Source organism: Pezoporus flaviventris, unplaced genomic scaffold (assembly GCF_033815535.1).
Source record: "Pezoporus flaviventris isolate CSIRO_AGI_PZ_B2104156 unplaced genomic scaffold, CSIRO_AGI_Pfla_v1 ptg000001l, whole genome shotgun sequence".
NCBI lineage: Eukaryota > Metazoa > Chordata > Aves > Psittaciformes > Psittacidae > Pezoporus > Pezoporus flaviventris.
The window spans coordinates 18390936-18405436 of record NW_026892549.1 but is presented as its reverse complement, the minus strand read 5'-3'; the positions used below and the strand labels follow the sequence as shown (position 1 = coordinate 18405436).

The 14501-nt window shown below is 43.0% G+C and overlaps 1 protein-coding gene across 5 annotated transcripts in view; it reads right to left on the bottom strand.

Annotated features, from left to right (window-relative positions):
• The window catches only part of SGMS1 (sphingomyelin synthase 1), a 99237-nt gene that overhangs the window by 46950 nt on the left and 37786 nt on the right, over positions 1–14501 (bottom strand). Inside the window, exon 1 of one of the 5 annotated variants that reach the window (XM_061446794.1) lies at positions 4970–5338. The exons of the other annotated variants lie outside the window; for them this stretch is intronic. The gene's annotated coding sequence lies outside the window, so the exon portion shown is untranslated. Of the gene's footprint in view, positions 1–4969; positions 5339–14501 lie in introns of those variants that run through there. 5 annotated transcript variants of the gene reach the window in all.

The window sequence follows — 14501 nt, the reverse complement described above, 5'->3', positions numbered from 1 at the left end:
AGAGAAATCATGCTCGACCAGCCTGACCTCCTCTCACAATAAAACATACTGGCTTGGTGGATGAGGGGAGTGCAGGTGATGTTGCCTGTCTTGACTTCAGCAAGACTTGCAACACCAGCTCATTCTCAGACAAGCTGAAAAAGTATAAACTAGGCAACTGGGCACTGAGGTGGACTGGAAACTGGCTGCTGGCCAGGCTCAGACGGTTGTGATCAGTGGCACAAAGTCCAGCTGAAGGCAAGACATTAGTGGCATAGCAAGGGGTTGATAGGAGAGCCAGTATTGTTTAACCTCTTTATTAATGACCTGGATGACTTGCAGAGTGCTCTCAGTGAGTTTGCCGATGACAAAACTGGGAGGAGCAGCCAGTACACCAGACGGTCGCATTGCCACTTGGATGAGCTTTGACAGGCTGGAGTAAAAGGCAGACAGGAACCTCATGATGTTCAAAGTCCTTCACCTTTGGAAGAATGACCCCAAGCACCAGTACAGGTTAAGAGGTTGACAGACTGTAAAGCAGCTTCGCAAAGAAGGACCTGTGGTTCTGGATGACAACAAGGTCCCATGAGCTAGCAATGCACCCCCACAGCAAAGAAGGCCACCAGCATCCTGGGCTGCATTAAGAGGAGTGTTGCCAGCAGGTCAAGTGAGGTGATCCTTTCCCTCTGCTCAGCACTGGTGAGACACACCTGAAGTTCTGAGCCCAGTTCTGCACTCCTCAGGGCAAAACAGCCATGGACATAGTGGAGAGGCTTTGGCAAAGGGCCACTAAAATGACTAAGAGACTATGAGGAAAGGCTGAGATTGCTGAGACTATTCAACTGGGAGAAGAGAAGGCTCAGGAGGGATTTTAATCAATGCCTGAAGGGAGGGCGCAAAGAGGAAAGAGCCAGGCTCTTCCCAGTGGCGCTCAGTGGCAGGACAAGATGGCAAAAACTGAAAGACATTGGACCATAAGAAAAAAAAAAAAAAAAATTGTTTTACTGTGAGAGTGGTTGAACACTGCATCGGGTTGCCCAGAGAGGTTCTGGAGCCTCCATCCTTGGAGACAGTCAAAACCCAACTGGGCATAGTCCTGAGCAATCAGCTCTAGGTAACCCCACTTGATGAGGGCAAGCTGGGCAAAATGATCTCCAGAGGTCCCTGCCAGCCTGAACCAGCCTGGGATTCTGTGATCATTTTGCCTGTCCATTTGCACACCCACCACTTATGATAAACACAAGTATTCAGAGGAAGCATCTCAGTCCTGTCTAAGGTATCACCAATGGCAGAAACCCACAATATCACAGTGTTGACATATCTCACACCAGCTCAGCAGAAAATAACTAATAAAACGTGCTGCATCTCCCTCCCTCTTGAGGTTGAGGTTCAGTTTCCCATAGCTGCTAGCTCACCATTGCTACGGTTTGGCTCAAATTCTACTTTCTCAATGCAACAGAGGGGTCAGAGACTGGAAACATTAACAGGCCATTAGGTGCTTCAGACTGCCTAGTATTATCAGATTCCCTAAAGCTCTCTTACACTCTTCATCTCCTTCAAGTTTTGCTTTAAGACAACCCCTCAGCTCTGCAAATGCTCTGTATCACCTCTAAAAAACAAGAGGATGACTCTCTTGTAATAAAGCAAGAAGTCAGACACTAGGTTTACTAGCTAAAATCTTCATTGACTTGGCAGATACCTACTTATCGCTGGTGTAAGAGAACAGAAGTCCTAAAGATTTTGATTTTAAGGCCAAGAGATAAAGTTGTAATTTCTTTAAGTCTCCAACATATCCTGTTCCCACAGCTGGAGGTGGTGTGGCAAAAAGAGGCCATTGGAAGTTACTAGAGATGGAGGGTAAGTGCAAAACCAATCCTATCTACTAAGATTTCACCCTAAAATGAAGTTCAAGAACAAGAAGTCTCCATGTGGCATTTAGGTTTTTGTCCAAAAGCTCAAGATAAAACATGTTTCTGTACAACCATGTCCAACATTTGTCTTGACTGGCTCTCAGTTTAGCACACTTCCTCCTCTTTTACCTTTGCCGAGGTGAGCATGCTGGAGGGCTGAGCAGGCTGAGAGTGAGAGCATAGCTGAGATCTACCATGACAGCTGTCACATTTGTGGTCTCTTCACCCAGCAAAAAACAACGCCACTACAATTTTAAACTGACCTAGTGGCATCTGCTTCACAGGGATTTAAAGGGCATCCACAATCCTGGCTTCTTGCCATGGGTATTTTTCAACTTTCACCTTGTGTCATCAAGTCTAGTGCTGAGATCCACAGAACATGCCAGGTCACAAGGGACTTCTGGAGGTTAGCTAGACCGGGCCCCCCTCCAAGCTGGGCTAGCTCTACAGCTAGGTCAAAGGTACATTTTCTGGTAGGGTCAATGGTTCTGCGTTTCACACTGGAGCTAGGGAAGATTTTTATGGACTATCCAATTTGTAGCTGCCAAGCCAGATTTTAGTGTGGCACAAGACATGGACAAAGAGACATCCTTGAAACAACATAAATTTGCTGCACTGATCTCCTGGTCCTAACAGGGGCTTAGATTCCCACCTTACTTACAGTTTTGTCTGAATAAAGAGTTAGTTTCTTTACACTTGCAGCACTCCTCGCACACAGGAAATCCCATTTAGATGGTACTTTTCTCTTGGGTGGTATAAGCTACTCTTTCTTACTGAATTAAAGCCAGTAACACAGAACCAACTAAACACAGAAATAACTACAAAATCCTCCCTGGATTTGCAAGGAAAAGAGACAATGCTAATTACAGCCTAAATCATCTCCTCACTGCTATAAAAGCATTAGCAATAATGTCTTTATAATATACATTGGCACTGGGCTTTTATTAAATTGGAGATTTTGGTTCTCATGAAAGGAGCTGGAGTGGTAGCAACCCCAAACTCTATCTCCCCTGAGAAAGAGTGAAGATAGGTTGTTCTCCATAACCAAACCATTCTTGGTTACTCCAAGGCAGTTAATCTGCCACTTTATCTCACCACTAGCAGCCACCAAGACTAGGAAGCCATCCAACTTAGGCTGTAGACAATGGTGACAAGCCTCAGAGGGACTGCTATTTATATCTAATATTGCCATACGCTACTTTAATGAACAGTATATTTTCTTGCCTGAAGGCTAGTAACACTGAGCATCTACATTTGTTTCATCTTTTCTATACTCTTGGCATTCTATTTAGGTAAAAAGGATCTCAGAGTATTTCCAGGGAATACCACGCAGCAGGCGTCAGGGCTATATTTACTGATTAAAGGACACACTTGGGTCCAAATACATTAACCTGCATGCAAAGCCAGCTGCCTTCCATAGTAACAGAGGGGCTCCCCTATAAGAGTAACATTCAAGTTGTGAGATGACAAGAGACTGCATCTGGCATTTCAACAGTGGCTGCTGCAAAACAAAGTGGGATACTAGAATGTCCAGGAAATTACTGGTTTGTTAAGTCCACCCATCAAAGCAGGCTGTGCTGCTGTTGCTAGTACACAACAATGAATGTTTTGCTGAAATTTCAGGGGTATCTGAGGAAAAAAAAAAGGAAAAGAAAAAAGAAAACAACAAAACCACAAAAACAAAGCATGGGGGGTAAGGGAGCCAGGACTCCATCCTGCCCAAAGCATCAGGTGTGTAGCTGAAACAGCTACAACCTGCCCCCCACGTGTATTTTCTGAGAGGTCCTGAATCAGAAAAGCATAAACTCATGCCCAAGGAGCATCTGTATTACCAACACAGAGTCCATGAATGGTGAACAACATAAACCCAACATAGCACAAACAGCCTTTTCATTATAGGCTCACCCAACAGGAACCTCACTATAGCTCTGGATCATTCACCTAGTGACAAAAATAACTGCGTTACTTCCTTAAATACACTGTGAAACAGGACAGCATGACTAAGACAGACACAGTAGCTTTTCCTCCTGGTAAGAAAGACTTTCTGTGATCAATGATGTTATAAACTCAAGATGATTTTGGCAGAAAAGACCTACATTATTTATTAATTTCTTGCAATATCAAGATGTTCACCTCTGACTCACTGCACTGCTTAGTTGCTCTTCCTGTTAAGAGTAAAGGAAAATTCTTCCTGAGTAAATGAAAATTCAAGTTTCAGAGCCATTATGCATCTCTAAAATAAAATGGTAAAAAAAAGAGCAAAAACCTAACAAGTTCTGCTGGACTCCCCAGTGCCACACTGAAGAGCTGTGCTTACTTTGTTTGTCTCCAGCACTCAGAGATGGACCACAGCCTTCCAGGGCTTACAGTGCTAAATGAAAGCTGACTGCAGAAAATTCATTGTTAAATGCTTATTAGTGGTTGCCACTCTAATTTTAAGCCAATAAAAAAATAAGACCAAAACCCAAGAGACCATAAAATCCATGCAGGGATTCTCTCCTACCTATGCTATTTCAAAAGTCATTTTGAGATTCAGGAATATTTTTTATTTTTCCTTTTTTCCTTAAATCACTGTTTAACTTCCTGTTAATGCTTGGAAGCATTAAATTACACGATAGCCTCAAACCAGACTGCAAGAAAGCAAGCCTCTTAGAAAGGAAGGAGACATGGAATCCCATGGGAAATAGTTTCCAACACAAATATTTCACCAATATTATAATCCATACTGGGGAGCAGAAATCCCTGTTTCTTTGCGGTTTTGTGTTGAAAGGGATTCTAGGAATACAGAGAAGTACCCCACACCACTGTATGCTGTATAAGCCTTTCTTCAGGCTCATATGGGCTCCGCCAGTCTCTGCAAAGCTGTTTCACTCATCCAGCCTCTCCAGAAGGGTTAAAAAGAAAAACAACAAAAAAACCAAACCTAAACTTCCCCTCAAGCCTTAATTGCATCTTCATGCATCAAAACCAGACACACTATCATGGTTCAACAATAATTTTCCTGTCCAGGCCCACTCCTTCCACTTCTACCAGCAGAACAGACCATAAGAACCTTAACAGAGGCAACTGCTCAAGCCTACCTTGTGCAGGCCAGACTGCCCCATATTCGTATCAGAAGCTCCAGGACAGACTTGTGCAGCTGGTATTACAGGCAGATGCTCATCATGGTGCTACATGAGGTCATAACATAGACTAGAAATATTCCAAGATCTCCAGGTAGAAGCACAGATGCAGATCTTCTCGACAGCAGATGTGTTCTTCCTTATTTTTTTTTTTCCACAGAGGTAATTTTTTAGGTGCAACCCAGACACCCAGTGGTGTGTTCTAGATAGTTGGGAGGCCAACAGGAAAAAGAAGAAAAAGAGAACAAAAAAAAAAATCCAGTCTCTGGGGCAAGCAGCTGCCTGCTAGGGTAAACTTCACCTGAGGAGAGTCCCCTGCTGTTGCAGGAAAGGATTTCCCCAATAATTTTGACCATGTCCAAAAAAAGCAGTGAGAGCAGTATTGCTGGGTCTCTTAGCTCTGGCACTCTTAGCTGTACTATATAGCCTACAGTCTTCTCTCCTTCCAAACTATTATTAATCCAAGTCACACGTCCTTAATTCAGCTTCCCTCTTGACCCTACAAGCTAACCACAGACTGATGGGAGTTCCATAATCAGAATGATGTGTCTTTCTATACTTTCTGAAGTCAGACTCTTCAATTTAAGCCAGATACGCTGCCTGTTACACGAGCTGCTACTTGTTTTGTTCTATCTGCTATGTGAACAAGCATTTCCTTGTAAAATGAAAGCTAAATTCCCCCACTGCAAGTCTGCAGGGTGCGCATGAAGGCAAAGCAATGACAGATGATGCCTTTCCCCTTGACCTGCTCAGAAGAGGGGAGTAGAGTTTCTTGAGTTTCTGAGTTTTTGAGCTCAGAAAAGGAACTATTCTTTGTGGAAATCATCCCTGCCTGTATGAGTCCAAAGAAGTCCTCTACTCATCTCACTACTCCAAAAGGTGACAGGTAACCCTCTGCCTTTCTCACCCAGGTGCCCTGCACCACCTCTTCTCTGAATATCCTCAAGGCCTTGATTAAGGTGTAGGGACAGTATAAGAAGTCTGGGAACCTACAGATCCTTATGGGATCTCTACACAGCCATTTTGCAGCTAGACTCAACTATAGCAACAACACAGACGTACTCAGGGGCGGATCTACCGGACTCAATGGAAGAATACAGTGGTACCTGTGACTTGGACATCTCTAAACCCAAAAGCACTGCACACTATTCCAAATTCACAGCTGCTCCCAGCACCCACAGTGGCACTACCATAGGAAACCATCTAACCAGATGATAATGCTGGGACTCACAGAACTGACTGCTCCACTCCGGGATTTCCCTCTGACACAGTATTTCCCAAATGGAAGAGACCATCCTTTCCCCCAGAGAATGTCAGCACAGGATGAGCTGCTGAGGATGTACTTTGGTTGGTTTTGAGGGCTCTTCCCCCCTTGTTTTTATTTTTAACCATAAACCTATGTACCCATATCTCCAAAAATAAAAAGCTCTGTCAGACAAAGACCTTCACAACCCAGCAAAAACTTAAGTACACCACCAATACAAAAGTACTTTCTCACCCAATAATTCAAAACCTCAACAGTACCAATGAAGTGAATTAATAAAATCTTTAAATGAGCCTAGGTCATTAGATGCAATACCAGTTCAAAGTTACCTACATGACAAGTTACAGGTACTTGCTGGGGAAAAAGAGTGCTCGCTGCTCTCAACTTTTCATCAATTAATACAGGGATCTTAAATTTAATTTGACACATGTCACAGCCCTCCTCTCCCCAACTCCAGCTTTTCTAACTATCACTGTCATCTCTGCTTTCCTCAGGTGAGCACCTTGTTTCCTTACAACAGGTCTAAGACTTCTTAGCAGTGGTGTAACAGTATTTTGCATAAGATTATATAGAGGAAATAGTTTATTGTTAACCATTTCAAGATTGACTCAGAGTCAGCAGTTTAGAATGTAAAAGCAATCACAGGCAGCTTATAAAACAGCTGGTAACTGTGAGCAGCGGGAAATACTGGAGGTAAAAGGCAAAGAGAAGTCAGGCTTTTGTTGGGAAAAAGAAGCAGCTTGACTTGCAAGGTGGCTGATAGGTTTTAACCTTATCTAGATGAAGGTATAATCCAATTATTTACCTATTAAATATTCCACAGTTAGAATTATTAAAATGGCAAACATCTGGTTACAGGGTAGCAGTCCTCTGACATCTAACCCATGACCACACAAATATTCCCGTATTCAAAGGACATTAAATCACCTACCTCTGATTTTCTGTCCTGAAAGGCAAGCTTGCTGTTATTTGCATTAATAATCTTCAGTTGTGGACTTTAAACTCCTCACCTTTCTTAGAATCATAGAATTGTTAGGGTTGGAAAGGACCTTAAGATCATCTAGTTCCAACCCCCCTGCCGTGGGCAGGGACACCTTACACTAAATCATATCACCCAAGGCCTCGTCCAACCTGGTCTTGAACACTGCCAGGGATTGAGCATTCACAACCTGCGTGGGCAACCTATTACAGTGCCTCACCACCCTAACAGGAAAGAATTTCCTTCTTATATCCAATCTAAACTTCCCCTGTTTAAGTTTTAACCCATTACACCTTGTCCTACCACTACAGTCCCTAATGAAGAGTCCCTCTCCAGCATCCCTATAGGCCCCCTTCAGATACTGGAAGGCTGCTATGAGGTCTCCATGCAGCCTTCTCTTCTCCAGGCTGAACAGCCCCAACTTCCTCAGCCTGTCCTCATACGGGAGGTGCTCCAGTCCCCTGATCATCCTCATGGCCCTCCCCTGGACTTGTTCCAACAGTTCCATGTCCTTTTTATGTTGAGGACACCAGAACAACAACACCCCCAAGTCCTTCTCCGCAGGGCTGCTCTGAATCTCTTCTCTGCCCAACCTGTAGCTGTGCCTGGGATTGCTCCAACCCAGGTGTAGGACCTTGCACTTGGCATGGTTAAACTTCATGAGGTTGGCATCAGCCCACCTCACGAGCGTGTCAAGGTCCCTCTGGATGGCATTCCTTCCCTCCAGGGTATCAACCGAACCACACAGCTTGGTGTCATCGGCAAACTTGCTGAGGGCGCACTCAATCCCACTGTCCATGTCAGCGACAAAGATGTTAAACAAGACCGGTCCCAACACCGATCCCTGAGGGACACCACTCGTTACAGGTCTCCAGCCGGACATTGAGCCATTGACCACAACTCTTTGTGTGCTGCCATCCAGCCAGCCAGTTCTTTATCCACCGAGTGGTCCATCCATCAAATTGATGTCGCTCCAATTTAGAGACAAGGATGTCATGTCTTCTCACACTTGTTTTTGTTTCCAACGCAGTCACAAGCTGCATACACTTAATATTTGCATTACAGCAGCTTGCCACATCATACTTGTATTATGTTGATTTCTTTGAGGATTCCTTCTCCTTCTTCCTACTGCCACAAAAGCCTGGTCTGTTTGGGAAGGGCTCCTGAACCCTCTCTGCTTCCAACTAGCATTTGCAAGGTCAACCGTATTACCCAAACCAGAAACAAAAAAACAAACCAAAAAGCATTAGATTATTTTTTGGTACTGACCAGGCTAAAAAGCTACCACCAGCAGGTTCTATTGAATGAATCCTTAATTCTACCTTTTTTATTAGAAGTATTTCATAAATGTAGGTGTTTGCTCAGGAGACACCCTCACAGACATGCACAAATGTACTCTCAAACAGTTGTCGCATACACAGTCGTCCTCAAAGGTACAGCATTTCTTCATACCACTAAGTCAAAGCTACAGTAATTAGTAACTAAAAGGCAGGCCAAATGCTTTTTCTGCCTAAGCAATTTATGCTTAAATCATCATAATCTATGCAGAAAATGCAGGGGGGGGGAAGTAAAGTATGACTTAATAAACTTTTGCTGATTCCTGCTGCAAATAGGCTTGCTTTTTCCTACAATTACAGAAGAGGGATTTTTTCCCACCACTTTCAGTTGCCACAAGCAGCCTATTGTTTGGATTTAACCATGCAGCACTCTGATTCAAACCCACAGCTCATGCTAGCACCACGGACTGCACGTAACTAAAAATTAAACAGAAGGCAATTCAGTCCCATTACAATAAGAACAGTGCTTTGTACTAAATACTTGTTCAGAGCAAACAGAGATGCATACCCTACTTGGGCACAGCTAGAGAAGAGACAGCCCATGCATACCAACGAAGCTTTTCAATACTTCCAAATATCCAGGTGCCTTTAGGTATGTCGTATATCAACTGACAGTTTAGTAGTCTCTCAACAGCAAACATCAAGCAAATCAATTGCCCCAAATTCAGGAAGCCAAAAATTGGTCAAGATAACATCTCTATGCCTGCCCCACACACAAACACCACAGTCACATCCTCTTTCATCCAAAAACTGATTCCAAATCCATTGGACACACCAAAATTCATCATCCCTGTGCACTTAACTCTGAAAACTCCTGCTTCATCCCTCCACTGAGGGAACCGAAATGCCATAAGGTCACTCATAGCTGCACAGCAGCAAGTGGAAATCCTGCCACATTGCAGAACTTCACCAGTCTCCTCTCCAGCACGTGTGAACTACCTGCGAGCAAAACTACCTTTTTTTTTCTCTCCAAGAATAAATTTGGTTTCTGAAACCTGTTGCCTACTCTAAAGCAAAAATAAAATCAGCAAGGCAAAGTTTAGCCAGACTTACATTGCTTTAGCAGGATTTGCAACACCTGTGCTTTAGGGCATTTAGAAAATGTACTCAAAAGAGTTTGGAAACAGAGTGCAAGAAATTCAAGGTGTCTCACGTACAACTGCAAAGACTATACCCACTGTTCAAATTGAGTGAGGAGCTACTGTATTTGCAGCCTTGAGTTTCAGGATGACCAGATCATGCCACTACTCTTTTAATAGAATAAAGTCAGAAGTGCATATTTAGGCATAGAAAACGGGTTAAGTGACACTTTTTTTTTTATAATCAGAAATCTAAAGAATATCAGCATATCAATGCAAAACCAAGAGCTTTTATTGGGAGACATGTCAGATATTTCTAATTAATATGCATCCAGTAACTGCATATTAACAATCACAGGTTAAAAAAACAGCTGATGGAAGGGACAGAAGAGGAGAGAAAGAAATAAGTTTCATCACCTAACAAGTTTCTAGCAGCAAAGCCTGTGTGAGCTGTAAGACCTGAAAGGCAAATTTAGCTTTGGTGAGAATTTTACCTCTAACACATGCTTGCAGGATATCTACACGTAGTCTGCATAAACTTCACAGATGAGCTTCAATATTCTGAATGGCAAACAAAGAGTAAAAGCCCCAGTCGATGCTTCCTGCGTGTTAAGAAGTTAGGGTAGGGAGTTTCAAGTTTTCTGGGTGTGGTAGGGGCGTCAGTTTTGTATCAGAGTGGGGGCTGTTTGCTTGTGGTTTTGGGGGTTATTTTAAAGGGTAGTTTATACTACTATGTGTAAATAATTTAGAGACTGAAAACACTGCAATCTAACCTTCACCTACATATGAGCAAAGCAAATCCAATCCCACTGTCAGGTTATTCTATCTGATAGCAAAGCAAATGAGTTAAAAAACTAAGGAAAGGGAGAGTTACCATGGGATACCAAGATGCGTCACTTCTCTTGGCTCTTTTTGCGCCACGTGACATCTCAGCCATGAGTGAAGAACTCAGCAGATGGGATAGAAAAAAAATAAATTTAAAAAGGTCTCTAGATTATAGCAAAGTTCAGGCTTTATAAATCCAATTTGCAAACTGCTTATGACTACAGAAATACAGGCAAACAATATTTATCTACAAACAAAACCGTCTGTAAATCTTTTGCCACTCGTGCAATAAATACATGCTTTCCTTTCCAACAGTTATCATCTACACTTTTCAGTTCCTTACAGTAAATTTAGTCCAAGCACATTCAGAAATACTGCCCTTGCCATCTTCAGTAAGAACTATCACGTGCCTTCCTGAGACAGCAAAGCAGGTCCATAGTTTCAACCTTGCTCATAAACGCAGAAGCAGCCACTTCACTGCAATAGACACAAGCAGTCAGAGTTCAAGAGAGATCAGAAGAGCGATAAATCACTATGAATTTACTCTCAGCATTATCACACAGGTCGTTAAATCCACACCTACGGATGGAGCCCACTGAATAAAGACTCTTTAATTTTCAACGTACCACTGTTTGGCAACACACCACTGCAAAGGCGCCATGTGCGTGTGCAGCATGTGAGCTGACCCCACCACATCCTTACCTATACTTTTTCACCCCACTCAACTCAGTATAAATTTTTAAACATCTCCCGTACAAGTCTTGCTTCAAAATCATAGAGCAGTTCAATGTTTCGTATTTTTTTTCCTCCGCTTTTACTTTTAGCTGCCAATTTCTTTCCAGCACATCAAAACAGCTCTGATTCAAAGGACGTGATTCCACCTCCACCCTCCTACACCTCCTAAAGCCTCTTAATACCCACACGCTGCTGAGCACCAAATTCTCTTCAGAAATTTGGTCCTTTCATACAGCAGCCAAGCAAACCCTCTCTGTAGTAAAAGAAACGTACATTGTAAGAAATCTTGAACCCCAAAGCCACGCCAGTGACTTCAACGGTGCAATCCCAGAGTTTCAGCTCCACTCAAATATTACATCATGCTGAAAATAGAGCTTCCAGGGAAATACTGAAGCCTGTCTGCCTTCAGTGCATCACAACAACCTGATCAATACTCCAGGCACCAGCTGGCAAGCTGCCACTCCAACTTACCCAGCTATTAGCCCTCTCCTATTAGCTCCAGACTGCAAAACTTTGGTGAAGTGACACAGCACATTACCCAAGACAACTGCTGCTACAAACTGCTCTTAAACATCAACTTTTTATCACCCGAATGACTTGCTAATATATGCCTGTTTCCCACTAGCTACCAAAACCAAGCAAGAAATCCCGCATTTAATTTGCTACTCCAACCTGTAGCCCCTGCAGCAGCATGCATCTATCTGACGTGGCATTTGAAATCAGCTGAGCATTATTTATTGCCTACTTACAACATGAAGTTTCATATTTCTGGAGCAAGTTTAACACAGATGGTGTTCCCTTCTTCAAATCACTGCTTTAATAACTGTTCCCTGATGCAGGAGATACTGTCTTTAATAAGCCATGGCTAGGTTTTATCCAGGCTTTCTTGAGCCTCTTACCCTTTCAGCAACATCCTGCAGCAGGGAATACCACAGCATAACTGCACCACCCAAAGAAAAGCATTATCTAAAGAAAAACTTTCCCTTGTTATAAGCTTGTTGCTTCCTTCTTTTATTTGACACTATTTTTTTGAAGGAGGAAGACCTGGGCACAGTCATCCTCTGCTCACTTTGCATGACATTCCTCTTCTCACTTCCTCCACTCACAATCATTTCTCCTCTATGCTGTAGAGTCAAAGTTTATTTACCTCCTTTTATACAACAGCTGCTCCATGCCTTTGATTACCTTCATCATCCTTCCATGAACCTTTATCCAGAAAGGAGATGCAGGACCAGCTGGCATTCAAGACACAGGGAATCATGGACAAGAGAGGGTGGGGATTGGCTGATTGGTTGGTTTTTTGCAATAGCTTGCTATTCTGTTCTCTATCCCTTTACAAATAACATTAATTCATTTACTACTTTGACTTTAAAGTTATTGTCAGTATTTAGATCTCCAATTTCAGAAGAAAAAAAAAAAATCCTCCCAAGTGCAGAACAAAACCTAAAACTAATTTTGCATCCTGCCAGTGTTGCACAAATAAGCATTACATTTCAGAGACAGGGAAAGGCCTGCAAAACGCAGTAATCTCTTAATCTCTCACAGTCGCTGTTTCCAAAACTTCATTTCAACCTGAGCAGCACAGCAATGCATTAATCACATCCCTGTCTGTGCATGAAGAAGCCTTTCTCCATCTTCTGGGTTCCCTCTAGTAAGGCACTCACCTTCTGCTGCTCAGGCACAGTGTGGGAACCACCCATTTCTTTTACATGTCCCAACCCAGTGTTCTCCACATCTTTGCAAAGCACCCCAACCCAATGGGCACCCAACTCCTCTTCCATGCCCAGAGAATCAGATAAGCATTCTCCCCTCATCACATGTATTGCTGACCCCTACTCTGCACCACTATGATCAGACTTACAGACACGCAATGGGTCTGCTGACAGCTCAAGCAAGCCATGGAGGACAATGAGCAAAAGCATCAGTGCTTCACAGGTGCCAAACCCAAAAGAACAGGGAGGACGGCAGCAGTGGGAAGGTAGAAGCATGGATTTTGGGTTCACAGCAGACAAGCCTGAATTCAGAGCCCATGGGCTCCATACAAAACAATAGAATGCGCATCTTGAGCTGCTTGTGCTTTGTATTTATTATTTCCCGATTCAGTACCTGCGAAATGACCCCTACTGAGGCCCATGGTGGGGAACAAACACCTGCTTTTTTATTAGTAACCAATTGCTGCTTTACAGTTTCACTGACCATGCATCACATACCAGATTCCTTTCCTCACCTATGCCGGACACATGCTTGTTTTCTCCTTTCATGTGGAAACAGAGTATCCCGTATTTTTTGTGTCATTAACAAGCATAGTACACCAAGGCGCAGAGCTGTATCCTGAAACTCCTGCCCGCTACATAGATTTTTTTTCCCCAGTTTTCAGCACCTCAAACTCCTCCCAACATAGGATGACAATGCATATTTGCTTTAAAGTGACCATTTTCATTCCACCCAAAATTACCACAGAGAAGGAGATAATGGCTGAATATAAGAAATTTCCAGCTAAAACTAAAGAACCAGTGTAGAAACATTAAAAAAAAAAAAAAGAAACCCTTAGGCAGGCAGTTTACTGAAAAAAAATGGGATTATGAACGCACAGATAACAAATTTCAGATTTAGCATGACTTTTTGCAGAGACAATGCATCCTGCACCAGTAAGAAGCAGCAGGATGCAGCCAAAAATCTGCTGTTCCTGTAAGTTCACTTATAGAAACAATTTTCTAAGTCTTCAGATCTTGCACTTGCAGGGGTGTGGGGTAAAAATGAAGCTCTACCTTGGAACAGCCTGCCAGATACTCCTACTGCACTGTTTTGGATGCTGGTTGCAATAGACAGGAAGGATAGGTTAATTTTGCATGTGATGATAACAAGGCTTTCATGCAATTAAGCATCTAGCACCCCACCTTGAGAAGAAAAAGAATCAACAGGTCTAGAACAGACTTTCTTGGGTACACCACCTGGAATTGCAGGTTTCAAAAGAGTTCTCGCTTGTAGAATTCAAACTATATTATATGGTCTCTGAAACAGCACTCCTTTGATGGAGGCTACTCCTCAGGCGCTCAGGCTGTTGGATGCTCTGTTCCCTTCTTTTTTCAGTGAGCCACTCCTCTCTAGACCACTTGTCCATCCAATCTTCACACTGTACAGTGACACCCTCCTGCCCATCCAGAATACATTCCTGAACAGAGACACATGCCCATTGGCATGAGATTTTGACATACAATTCTCCTTACAATAAGAGATCAAATCTTTCAATACCTGAATAACCTTGTCCCAC